Here is a 14,400-nt window from a genome sequence, read left to right as displayed (position 1 = left end):
ATGCCAGTTGATGGTGCTTATAGGTAAGAACCAGCTATGGAAAACATGGTTGGGTATATACTTGATCCTTGTTTACTGGCAGAAGTTCTCTGTTGCCTCAGGCAATGGGCTGGTTCATGGAATGCACAGTGGTCTGGGCTCCCTTCTTAGTCATAGCATGGGTAGGGGCCACAAAGGGCAGGGCCAGGCCAGGCAGGTCCACTTACAAGTCCCCTGATGACAAACACAAATATCAGGCACCAAGGAAGAATCCAGGGGGCAGCCACTAAGCACCCAAACATGTGCCTAAGCATGGAGCTGGGACACTTCCTCAGCCCCAAGTTCCCTGCACAGGAATAAGGGTAGGTGGCCTAAATTCCTAATCCAAGAGAGTGGATACTCCAGATGCCTGGAGAGCTGCCCGAGTGTGGTACAGAGAAGGCCCCTACTGCACCAAGATCTCTGCAGAAGGGCTGGTGACCCAGGCTGCTGGACCATGCAAATAGGTGCTCTGAATGCCTGGGGATCTGCCTGAGTGTGTAGCAGAGAGAGCCCCTTTGTACCAGGGTCTCTGCACAGGATGGGTGGGGCAGCTCAGGCAGCTGATCCAGGTGAGCAGATTCTATAGACTCCTGAAGATCTACCTGGGCATGGTGCAGAGAGGGCCTCCATGGCACCACAACTGATGTCCCAGGAAGAGGGGGCCAGCTCGGGCTGTTGAACCAGATGAGCAGTTCCTCTCAATGCCTGGAGATCTGCCTGCACCAGGATCTCTGCACAGGAAGGGCAGGATGGATCAGGCTGTTGGTCCAGGTGAATGGGTATTCCAAATGCCTGGAGATATGCCTGGACGTGAAGCAGAGAGTCCCACTGCAGCCTGATCTATGTCCAGGAAGGGTGGGCATCTCAGGCTGCTGAACCAGGCAAGGGTGTGGAGCAGAGAGGACCCAGCTGCATTGCAATCCATGTCCATGAAGGGTGAGGTGGCTTAGGCTGCTGGTCCAGGTAAGTGGGTGCTCAAAATGCCTAATTTTCTGCCTAGAGGTGGAGCAGAAAGGGTCCTGCTGCACCATGCACTCAGGGGAGCAAGCGGGGGCACCCAGCAATGGCACATGCAAATCAGTTCCAGGTCACCAAGTCAGTCCTGGCTGCAAGTCTCAGCACCCAGGAGAAACTGCAGCTGTAGCAGCTCTCTTCCCGCCCCAGGCTTACAATGGGGGAAAGCACAATTCCAGCATCTACTTCTGAGGCACTTCTCACATTTCTGACTGTGGGAGCTCCTACCCTACTCTAAAGCAGGTTCTTTAATCACTGGCCCAAGACTGAAATACCTGCATGGTTGCATTGCCACGTCATCTAAGAATGGTTGCCTTTGTATGCTCGTGGAGTAAAAATGGCTTTCTGCTCTCAGTCCCAGGTCTGGGAAAATGTCTGCAGCTTTTCCTGATATCTTTCCCTCACAACATCTTCAAGCCCCTCCTCAGGTTAGCTACAGGGCTTGAGAGAAGCAAAGTGCTTTCCCTCAGCCTGGGTTGCTTATATCCCCAGTGGAAAGAAAGTCATAGAGGGAGGCTATCTGTATCTCTCATACTGGGGCTTCACTCACTTTTATCGGCTGGATGCCATCATGAGAGCTGCTTGCTCATGTTCTCCTATCCGAAATCTGGGGTGTCATTCATAATTCCAGTGTACTCTCATTTCCCTTCTTGAATTAAAGCTCATAGAGTCAATCTTTATTTACTACCTTGCTATCATGAAGTGGCTGAGAAATGCTAAGAGCCTCTAATCTGTTATCTTCTCATGGTTGCTTTAATTTGCATTTCCCTAACTTCTCATGAAGCTGAATGTCTTCTCTGTGGTGTTTATTCTGTATTTGTGCTTTTCATTTGTTTGTTTAGCCTTTCAGTTTTTTAACTTGAGTTTATTTTTGCTATCAATTTATGGGAGAACTTTGAGGACTATAACCTCTTATTTGGCATATTGCTAATATCCCTCAAAACTCTCCCACAAATTTCCATATGTGATGTCTATTTTCTTCTCAGTCCATGACTCTCATTTATTTTTGATGTCTTTTACCATATAGGTTTTTTTTATTTTTATTTTCATGTAATTGTGGTGGAGACTACCAGTTGCCTGCTAAAACCCATTCTACTTGCTTCTTTGGCATGTGGCTGCACTGTACTTCTCTGCTTCCTTGCAGTTAGGTGTAGCCCTAGGACAAATTTTTATCAGTGTAATACAAACAGGATAAATGTGTACCTCTTCCCACATGTAGGTCTTAAAAAGTACTCATGCCCCCTCCATGTTCTCTCTCCTTCCACCAGATAGAACTTGGACATGACAGCAAATTTTGACCATAGAGGGGACCATATCCTAAGAGACAACAAAGCCACATGTATCAGTCAGGTTCCAGTCAGAAACTGGGTGGGAGTGGGGCTTAATATAAAGTATTGTTAAACTCTGATAAATGAGTGACTATAAGAGAAAACACCATGTGGTACCCGATACGGTTTGGCTGTGTCCCCACCCAAATATCAAACTGCAGCTCCCAGAATTCCCACATGTCCTAGGAGGGACCCAGTGGGAGATTACTGAATCATGGGGATGGGTCTTTCCCATGCTGTTCTCATAAGAGTGAATAAGTCTCACGAGATCTGCTGGTTTTATAAAAGGGAGTTCCCCTGCACATGCTCTCTCTCTTGCCTGCTGCCATGTAAGACGTGCCTTTCCTTCCCCTTTGCCTTCTGCCATGATTGTGAGGCCTTCCCAGCCCTTCCCAGCCATGTGGAACTGTGAGTTCATTAAACCTCTTTCCTTTATAAATTACCCAGTTTCGGGTATGTCTTTATTAGCAGCATTAGAACAGACTAATACAGGGGCTAAGGAAGAGCCCCTGAGGAAATCCAAACCTAGAGAGGACCCCCTTCCCCAAGGCTGGGGTTCAGCCCACTAGATAGCAGAGAGGTTTACTTGTTTGCCCAGGCCAGAGCTAACTGCAATCACTGGACAAGCAGGAAGCAATCTTCTGGAGTAGAGGCTGGGCACAGGCAGTCAGCAACTGGGGATCTGGTGGCCTGGGCATGCAGAGTGAGTGAGGCTCTTGGGCACAGGTCTGCAAAACAAACAGCACCTATAGGGGCAGGAGGCCTTCAGAAGCCATTTTTCAAGTGAGTTGGGCTGCAGAAAGGTCATCCCCAGGCCAGGCTTAGGCTGTAACATTGTTAAAGGACCACTCATTCTGAGTGCATGGTTAGGGCAGAACTCTACAAGACGGCCTCACATTGACACTGCTGACCCACTGTGTAGCTGCCAGAAACAGCAGAAGCCCCTTTCACTAGCAATGTCCCTCCAGCACCCTCTAATGAGAAAGTATAACATCTTACCCACTGTAAATGGAAGATGGCTGAAGGAATTCTGTCCACTGTTATCACAGAACATATGAAAGAATGAATGTGGAGCTTAAAAGCAATACATTGTTAACTAGCACACTGAGACTTGTCAACTTGAAAGAGCCTGCGTTCCTGAATGACCACAAGGTCCCCACCAGTGGTCAGCAACCACCGGGAATGCTCTCCTCTGAAATCTTTCATGAGAGAAAAACAAGCTTTTGTGTCCTTTGAGCCACATGGAGAGGGGAGGTTATTTGCAATAACAATTTGGTTTTATCCTAATTCACTATTCTTTCCTTTTAGAGTTTCTTGGTTTCCTGCCTTGTTTAGGAAGATCCTCTAGAGTTTATTTAAAAATATGTAGCAGGTGATTATCTGATTAGGAAAAAAATAGTCAAAAGAGAATATTGTCACTTTGGTTATGGTTAGTTAACAGCTACTTCCTGATATAGACAAGTAAGCAATAAAATAAAAAGACAAAGGAATATTGTATAAGTAAAATACCATAAACATAAACCACTCTAGCTCCTTTGAGTAGCTTCTGTGAATACTTTCCAAAATGCAGACTTAAAGCAGCTACAGAGAGGATGTTAATGTAAAATAATCATAACAATTAGGTCTCCTAGTATATCGAGTGTCTTGACCACTCTATACAAACATTGGTTAATTAAGCAAGAGGCGTGAGCAGCTGGAAACACGGAAGGTATAGTTCAGTACAAAGTTCTACACTGTCTTATGCCAGAGAATTCCTCTCAGCATTTGGATTGCCCTGTCATGTGAAAAGTTAATTATAGCCTCTCCACATCGTCTCCTTCGTCCTCCTTTCCTCTAGCATCATTTCCTTCTTTGTGAGAAGTGAGTGTGGGCCTTATAGATAAAGTCAGTCAACATTTATGGCTGTGCCGTGTGTGCACATTATATTGCCTGGCACTGTGGGAAAAATACAAAGGAAAAACAGGCCCTCATCCAGATTCAAAAGCATTTATGGCCTATCAGGGAATCTGAACCAATACGTCAGCAATACAGAATAGGCAGGCCAAAAGAACATATCACTAATGAAAGCAGCAGCTGTAAGAAGTACCCACCCATTGTAAGAACAATGGAGAGATGCTGAATGAACACATTTTCATCTCCCCTTTCCTGTGAAATCAGCATATATGCATGTGTAAATACTGGCTGACTAATCAAATCTACCAAAAGACAAGTCAGAATTTGGTGATTACCTGAAGGTGAGTGGGGATAAATATTTTCGATGCTGGTGCTTTTAGCATATAATGGATTTATTATATTTCAGCCACTTGTTCTAAACAATAGCATAAAATCTACTGGCAAATATCATCTTTCCCACTATTGTTTTGTTTTTTTCTGGGGCTCTGTTCTGGAAATCAAGGCTTACACAGTTTAGGGTAATAAAAAACAAAATCACCTACAGTGCTCAACATTTAAATAACACCTTTGCGCCTTTCTACCTTCCTCCCTGTAGGAATTCCCTGCCTCCCTGACCCCACCTGCCTAATGAATTCCTGCTATTCTTTAGACTCAGTTCATACAAAATTCCTCTGTGGGGCCTTTATCTGAGTTCCTCTAGACAGAGTTTATTCAGCTAGTGTGAGTGTTGTCATTGCATTTTGGAAACATTTATTATCTTCTGCTGACCTGTGGCAAGGATTTTTGTCTTCGATATTTATATTACTACGGTATGGCATTTGTAGGTGGCCAATATAAGTTTATTAAATGAATAAATTTTCACTTTTGCTATATAGTTTCCATAATCTAGTGTCAGAACTTCAAATTCTTAAAACATGTCATGAATAGACTAATAATATTCTAGTAACATCGTGTGTTGGTTTGTATTGAGAGCAGTGTTAAGTCTTTCCACCGATTGTTCCACAGCCCATGGCGGTGTTGAGTTGTGTCCTGGAAGTATACTGCCCTCTGCTGGCGTACTTTTCAACAAGCACATCAGTGCAAGGTGGGCTTTTGTTTAGATGGTGGTTCTAATCCCCCGACCATGCTGGGCAGCAGCTAACCACATGGCCATACCTATTTATAGAAGGACAGTAGTGTAGAATATTAATTTTCATTTTATAGTCTGTGAAACATAGGCCGGGTACCAAATAGGAAATAAAGGCTGGTAAATTTCTTTATGTGTATTTTATATGGAGCCCTGAGTTGCTTAGAAAATTCATATCATTTTTATTGTCTCATAATTTGAAATGGCTTTATATCAGTCTTGCTAAGACCATGTAATTGTATCAAAGAAATATAAGACATTAACACCACAGATTAATACACACACACACGTGGTGTGTTTCTAATTTTGTAAATACATGTTCTATATGCACATATCTGAAGGAGGAAAGTTCAGGAATAATGTATCAGGATGCTAGTAAATGACAAGATTTTTAGCTGCTTTTAATTTAATTTTTGTTATCTTCTGTATTTTCTAATTGTTCTGAAATAATCATAAACTACTTGGAAATAAAAAAATGAGGAGAGAAAAGTTTATAGATAACGTTGCCAGGGGAAACAGTAATAGATAAGGCCTAAAGGCAAAATTAAAACTATCCTGCCTAGTGCAAGTAAAAGAAGTACCTTCTGATGCTAACATCACTAAGAAAAATAAATCTACAGTTGTCAATTATAGGAAGAAATGTGCTTGTCCTCTCAGGGAGCCGCTGTTTAGCCGATCCCTCCAAGACAGGTCCTGTGAGGCTTGGTTCAGCCCCATTTACCTAGAAATTAATCATTAAGCCAGCCTGTTCTTCATTAAGAAGCCAGTGAAGTCGGTCTGCCATAGTCCCAGAAATATGGCTTGTGAAAGACTGCTTGAGTTATTCCAAAAAGAAACCAAATCATAGGCACTTGAATACCCTAAGAAAGCTCAAGAAAGGGGGGAAATGGCATGAACACTTGGCAAAGAAAGCTCAGCAATTTTCTTTTTAATTATTGAGATAAGAGAGTGAGTTTGGTTTCATTTAGCTGTTCAAATAGAAATCTATTTAAATATTTAAACAGAAAAGCCTCCTGATCTACCATCCTGCCCTCCTGTAACAGCTATGGCCTCTCCACAGAGATAAATTTTATAGTGGATTTGGTTTGGGAAACTTCTATTTTATGGGTTAGAAATTGATTTCAAGAGCCTTCAGCAGAGTAAAATACACACAACTGTGTATTTGCTTTGGGGGTAAGTCCACACTCCCTTGCAGTACAAACTAAATCTCCTGCTGGTAAACACTAGGATGTTTGGCGTTTGAATTGCTTCTCTTTTAGAGATGTGGTCCTGATAATCTCTTTCACAAACTATTAAGGGCCCAAACCCTCCACGAATGCCTGGCCCTTACTTCCTGGGCATCATCCTGCACTGTTTTTCTTCATTCTATTTGGGCAAATAAAATTCAACAACATCAAAGCAACAAATATTTGTTATATGCCTACTTGTTGTCCCCAGTGAAAATTTACCCTCCCAGGTGGCTCCTGATAATCAGACAAATCTTGCTGCTTTCTTCCACAACCAAGCCCATTCCAGGATTTAAAGATTTCTTTAAATTATACACCCTTCAAGAAGCAATTCCACAAGATAGGGAAAGGCAGCCTGTCACAGCATTTAACCCATCAGACATTTTATGCTTCCAGTGTTTTACTCTGCCTAGAACGTCCAGCCCATTTTTTCCTCCAGCAAAATCCTTTAACCTTAAAGGTCTAGCTTGATTGTCAACACCTCAGCCTCCCCTGAAGCAGCACCTCTCTGAAGATGTAAGTTTCAATCCTTCCCTGATCATCGTTTCCAATTTCCTTGATCCTACTTCAGGCAGAGCTCTAACATTGTATTGCAATTTTCTGTTTACCATGTCTGTTTTTCGCCTTTAAATTGCGAGTTCCCAAGGAAACAGACTGCCTCACAAAATAAAATTCCCAGCACCTACTGTTCAATAAATAAATACTGAGTGAATGAATGAATGAATGTAACAGCCCCTAGAGAATCCAATTTGTCTGTACACTTTTATATGTACAATAAAAAGATTACCAGATCCAAAAAGCGTGAGAGCTTTATTTCAACTCTTCACAATATGTGATAAAATAGAATTGAACAAGTACTATTTTAATTAATACTTAACAGAATGGCATTTATTAATATTTCTGTAGAGAATAGTATGCAAGCAGCAATTTTCACTTTGAGATTTCTCGTGGGGAAAAAAAATCAGCTTTTCAAGAAGAAAAGTAGATTTTACTAGCAGCTCAAATTTCCTTTCACCAAATTCTGTTAAACCAAAACAGCTAGCCAAAAGCTGCTGCACATTTGTCACCCCAAAGAATGTGATTTTTTTTCTTGCTATGTTGGTGTGAGCTTTCCCACATTGCTTTATTTGGCTGTGTGTGTGCCATTGGTGGCTGAGAAAAGAAAATCTCAGATATCATTCCTTGATCCAACAATTATAAATTTTGTAAAAATTTGTAAAAATACAAATTGTAAACTTGTATGTTCCTGGTTAATTTAGCATTTTATTTTTTTAAATCACACTTCTCTTCCTTGGGAAGCTTATGTCTCCTTAATTATGAATTGTACTTTTCCCGTAAACTATCCCCTGTTATTATTCCTGAACATTCCACACATAAATTCATCCTCTGACCTTTTAGATTAATCCCTTTGTTGTTTAAGATCAATTTTGTCTACTTCCTGGTAGCCAGCAAGCCTGTTGGAAAAATATATTCATTCTTTCAAGTCCACAGTAGCACAAAATGCATTCCACAAGCTAGTAGAAAACCATCTACAAACCAGAGGCTCCTAGGCTGGTAATTCAGCAAAGGTCCAAGTTGTCACGAATCCATCATGTAAATTGTTCACCTGTGAAACCACAGGTTCAGTATATGGAAATACAAAGTTAAGTCATTGTCCTCATAATTCAGGTTTTTTCAACCCTAACCTCATTACCTGAATATTTCAGAAGAATGTGGGGATTAGGTCAGCCTGAACAGTACAAGTACAAATGGTAGGTTAATATCTTTGCAATAGCTAATGTCCATATTTCATAGGCAAATCAGTATACTTTGCCTAGATTGACATTTCTGTTTCCAACTTAAAGATTTGTTTAACTGATTCATCTCCAAAAGTCTATGACTAAATTCAACCCTTAAGCAGTTTGAACATTACAGTTTTGTTGAACTTAGCAAAATGACCATTTATGTTGTGCATAACCCAATTCTCAAGGCTGAGTTAATGTTAATATCACCTTGATGTGCTAAGATCTCCTAATGATGTGGTACCCAAAATCAATCTTCTTGCGTGCTGATTACAGATTGATGTGAATTGAGTTGTGACTTTATTCATGATAGACACAAGACAAAGCTTTGGTGGTTTCAAAAAGGAAAAGACCAGCCTTGGCAACATGGTGAGTCCCTGCCTCTAAAAAAAAATACAAAAATTAGCCAGGTGTGATGGTATGCACCTGTAGTCCCAGCTACTTGGGAGGCTGAGGTGGAAGGATCACCTGAGCCCAGGAAGTCGAGGCTGTGGTGAGCTGTGATCAAGCCACCGCACTCCAACCTGGGCAACAGAGTGAGACCTCATCTCAAAAAAACAAAAAGGAAAAGATTATAGAATATCAAATGTCTTTTATCTCCTAAGTTAGATGCATAGACTAGCTTTTACTTGCAAACAAGGATGAACACACTCCACCCGTGCATCTGTGGCAACCAGACACTATAGTTCCATGGTAGAATTATTATATAAAGTTGGATTTCTTTATTCCTAAGCTGCTTGAGGTTGTAAGTAGAACAAAAACCTATATTCTGAATTTAGAAACTGGAAAAGCAGGTGTCCTAAAATACAGACCATGATGGACAGCATAGCATTAATCTTGTTTTTGGATGTATTTCCCTCATGGAAAATTGCTTCACAAAGAGATTTACTGAGGGACAGTCCAGTCCCCATTGTGCTATGAAAAATTCAGGAGCTTAGATAGAGAGAGGCCATATAACAAAGTTAGAATATTTGGTTGTGATGCAGGGCAGGGGGTTTAGGAAATCTAAAAATCATATTAAAAATTTAAAACACTTTGATTTATCATAAATTTGACATATGATTTATCAAATTAGCAAAACATTTACTTTTAATAATGCTTGAAGCTAATACTGCAGCTACTGTAGTTATGAATAATTTAAATTTGAATTTACGTGTTTAATCATTTCTGTCTTAAAAAAATAGCAAAATGCAATGTTAGGTTGACTGTTTCTCTGATTTCCATGTAAATTACCAGGGTTAGTAAATTTGCTTGTCACTTAACAGTCTAGAATTATTTAATTACTATTTCTTCCTATGTTTCGATATTTCTCTTATAAGGTCTTCTGGAAGAAAAACTTTGTAGTAATATAATACCTGGCTGCTTTGACATATTGGAGTAAGTATTACATTTTTAAATCTAATAAAAAACAGATTATTTAAACAAAAATTAAACCTTGAATCCAACTATCTTATTTCAAATATTTGTTTTCTTTACTTTTATTGTTAATAACATCATCTTAGAAGTTTAATAAATTTTCCTTTGTGTTTTGCTCGGTGCATTTGACATATTTGTTTTAGGTAAGATCTCATTCAATTTAGTTGAGATTCCTGTTCTCTAAAGGAAATGGGCCAGGGAAAGGTGAGAGGGGAGTAATAGAGCTGTCTGAGGAATTGTAGAACTTGAGATAATAAAACAACAGGTGGTCAATGATTTTAATAAACCTATACCTGAGTACAGAGAAGAAAAGCTGTGCTCTAGAAGAAGACAAGCCCAGAGGTCATCAGCAAGTTGTGCTGTCTCAAGAGCTCTGTGTCAAGGGGGAAATTTTTCACAGATATCGAGAAGCTGACCCAAGCCAAAGACCACACTTAGACCAAACTTTTATGACACATGAGCTTCATCCTATCACTATACTTTTCCCCTCACTTTTCCATGAGGTACCACCAACACGTCCTTTTATTCACTTATGTATTCATTTAGTACATGCCTGTTGAGCATGAAGTGTGTGCAAAGCACTGGACCATGCACTAACGCCATAGGCATGGCTAGCCCCATGCCTGCACCTTGAGCCCCTTATGGAAGTCAGCAACCTGCACATGTTCAGACCCCTACCCACACCACGAAAAAGCACACTGTCTCCAAGTGTCAACATCAAACAAAAAAATTCCACAGAAACCACTTAAAATCAGAAGACAAAGTTGAAGCCATATAGGTTGACGTTGTTATTAGACTTGCTGCCTGCTTCTCTTTAGACTAGCAATTTAACCTTTATTCTGGTAATCAACACTTTTTTATGTATTTCAATATCATGGTGCCCAGACCAGGGCTTATATTTTCATAGCTAATTACACAAATATACACATATTTCCTTAAAGGTATACAAAATTATTATCTTGGCCTAGATAAGTTTAAAACCCTTTGTGCTTAAATTCCCCTATGGTTCATTAGAAGTGCTGCAGCCAGTGTCCTCATGGTAGTGAAGAACCATGATGGGCAAGAGTAGATGCAGGAGATAACGTGTGCAATGATGAAAACGTCTTTGTTTCCTTACCCTGCGCCAGGCTTCGTGCCGAGGGCTAGGGCTATAAAGATAGATTTGACCACAGGATGAAAATAATCACAAGTTAAATTCCTGCCTCAAGTTTCTCATGCTTTCTCAAGGCACACAGACACGTAAACACTAACCATGCAATCGAATAGAAATATAAAGACACATATGAACTGGATACTGCAAAATGGAAGCACTACAAAATTGATCTGAAAACAGGAGAGGAGTCAGAGTTTCACAAAGCAGGTGACAACTGACTCAAATCCTACCAGACAAGTGGGAGCTTTCTAGATAAAAAGAGTGGAAAGGCATTCAAAGCAGTGAAATAGCCTCTTGCATTTGGAGAATTGGGGAACAGTTTGATGTGGCAACAATAAAGATGTGGCTGAAAGATAAGCAGAGATAAGATCCCAACGAGCTTTGAATTCACTGCTAAGGATAAGCTTGAATTTGGGTTTGGAGCGTTATATGATTAATTTGGGTATGAAGCTAGAGGTATAAATTGGGAGTCTTTGATTTATGGGTTGAATTTAAAAGTACAATACATTATATAGATAGAGCTTGTGAGTCAGAAGAGAGGCTGAGAATCTAACTCTTTGAGCACCATCATTTAAGAAGCAGGAAGAGAAATAAGAGTCCACAGAGGAGTTTTTAAATGAGCAGCCAGAAAAAAAAGAAGAAAATCATAAATGAGGAAGAAACCACAAAAAGGGAGTTTTGAGAAGGAAGTCTCCAGCAATGCAGTGAAGAGGTCAAGTAAGATGAAAAAATAAGATTCTAATAGACTCACCACGCAGGTGATCCCTGGTAGAATAGGAGGGAAGTCAGATTGCAGGAGGCTAAGACAGAAATAAGAGATGAGGGAGTGAAGACAATTCAGCCATGCCTCATAAAGAAACATAAGGCTAGAGACGAACAGGGAGCCATGAGGTTTTGTTTTGAAGATAAATGAAACTTAAGCCTTATACCAGAGGAGAGGAAAAGGTTCAAAATATGATACTTAAAGAAGTTCACTGCAGAATTGGAAGTGTCAAAGGCAGTAAGAGCAGACAGGACTGCAATGTCAACAGAGGAACTAACCTTGGACTCTAAGAAAAAGAGAAGAAAAGAAAAACAGGTGTAGTTGAAGACTATTCTTTAAAAAATCAATGTTAAGTGAACAGTGTTTATTCCTCCTAGGTCTGGTGAGAAGAAAGGACTAGGGTAAGAGACATGAGGAAAGTCATAAAAGTTGGAACAACTTGGCGTAGGAGGTAGGAAAGGAAGTTCAACAAAACCTTGGAGGATCACTGGGTGGTTTGAGGGTCTACTTAGGATTAGAGATCCTACCTTTTTCTAATGACATTCATCCACAATGCTCTGGGTTTCCAAGAATAAAAGGAGAGATGAATTGATCCGGGTTTGGGCATCGCATGGTAAATGGGCAAGAGAGTGGAAGGTGCTAGCAAGAGAAGCTTAAAAGATGCAGGTGGAAAAGAGAAGGAAATTAATCCAGCTGATGCATGTTACTAGGAAGGCAAAGGGAAATGTCAAGGAACCAGAAGTCTTCACAAATTCAAAGACCAAAGAGGGTAAAACTTAGAAAGTGAGACAACTGTTAAGGACAAAAAGCAGTAGTTCAGAAATAGATGAGTTCCTAGTTCCTAGTGGTGACCAGATCCAAGGTGTGACCATGAAAGTGAGTTCTGGGAGCAGAGTGAAGGTATAGGTACTGGCATTGAGATAAATGAACTCCAAGCTACTGATTGTGCATACCAACTGTATGTTTCTCTGGACTTTATTTATTAGGTGCCAAGCATAATACCTCTAACAACCCTATGAGATAGAAACTATTATTTTCATCATCCTCATTTTACAAATGAAGAAACTGAGACACAGAAAGATGAAGCAACTTGCCTAAAGTCACACAGCTATACTAGAAGGACTAAGGATTTAAGCCCAGGCAGTCTGGCTCCAGAATTCTTGCTCCCAACACTACACTACACAACTTTCCCTAGAATGGCACAGCAGCATCTTGGAGCTATAAGCAGCATGGCTGAAATCAGGAGATATTTTTGTAGGAAGGTGGAAGATGAATGATCACCTAAAATGTAACGAAATGCCCTTCCTAACATCCGCAGCATAAGTACTGCATTTATTGAGCTTCCACTATGTGCCAGTTTGTGCTATTTTAAAACAATTGATCCTAGTATAGCAGCTATAGAACTAGGATTTCATTTTGTCTGTATTCCTTCCCTGAAATTTGCACAAAAGGTTTTTGTTATTTAAAAAAAAAAATGATACCCTGATATTCAGCCTGCTGGGTAGCAGGATCTTAAGTTAAATAATTCTATAAAATTCCACTGCCTAGCAGCCAAATATACTCATCTGAGAAATAACTGAACAATTCACAGTAGACTCAAATGGTGCTGCATCCACCAGAATAACTAGCTGGTGACAGTTTACTTTACAGCCCACCTACAACAAAACTGAGAAGCTGCACCTAACACTAGTCAACCTGGCCATCCTCGAACTATCTATCCTGCAATCTTACCACATCCTAAGGAAAATATTTAGAGATCACCCTCATTTTTTAACTCCGATTTTAAACACCCTAGAATACTGTGGCTACGTGAAAGAGCTCCTCCTCGCTCAAATATTCAACTACATCATGTTGCTTTTGTCTGTTTGCAACATTTTCTGAGAATTATACCAAGAATTGTGGCTTGACTGTCAGCATTGCATAAATTTTCTAGCACCTGAGTTATCGGTGGAAGTAGGATGTCAGTATAACGTCATAACATACTTTATTCAATATTTGTGATAATAAACTTCAGAATGAACTATGACATACCATAATTTTTCTGTGTTAATAAAGGATGGAGTTGCCTGTGTTTAAATTTTATAGCCTCCTTTTACCAACAGTTACAATTTCATTGATCTTCTTCCAAAAATTTTTGTAGGAAGTATCTTATCCCTTCCCACCCTCCATCAAAAAATACTAAAGTCAAAATGCAGCCATAGTAAGCTAAAAATTTAAAGTTAAGAATCATAATTCTCTGCAATGAGAATTATCAGGACTTACTAATCAGCCATAGGAAATGCAAACACTGGCATTGAAATAGGAATTTTTGGAAGGCCGGATAGCTTAGAGGCTTCAGTTTGAATTTCTTCATTTGTCTGAGTATGTTTCCTTGTCCATAAAATAATGACTTCTTCCCACGATTGTTGTGAGAATCACATTTATTCAAGCATTTGCCACACTGCTTAATTTAGCACAAAACTAAATAATATCATTTCTCTTTTCATCCTTTTCATTTGACTTCTCAGCAGCTCTGGTCTCAGTGGCCCTCCTTCCTTCTTGATACACCCTCTTCTCTTGGGTTTTCTCATATTTTCTTTGTCTTCGGGTATCTTAAGGACTCCTTTGCTGGTTCTTCTTTATCCATGCTATCTCTAAATATCACATTCCTTCACAACTTAACACTAAGCCCTCTTCTAT

The sequence above is a fragment of the Rhinopithecus roxellana genome, chromosome 5 (genome assembly GCF_007565055.1).
Source record: "Rhinopithecus roxellana isolate Shanxi Qingling chromosome 5, ASM756505v1, whole genome shotgun sequence".
In the NCBI taxonomy this organism is placed as follows: Eukaryota; Metazoa; Chordata; class Mammalia; order Primates; family Cercopithecidae; genus Rhinopithecus; species Rhinopithecus roxellana.
Note: the sequence above shows the minus strand (reverse complement) of the source record.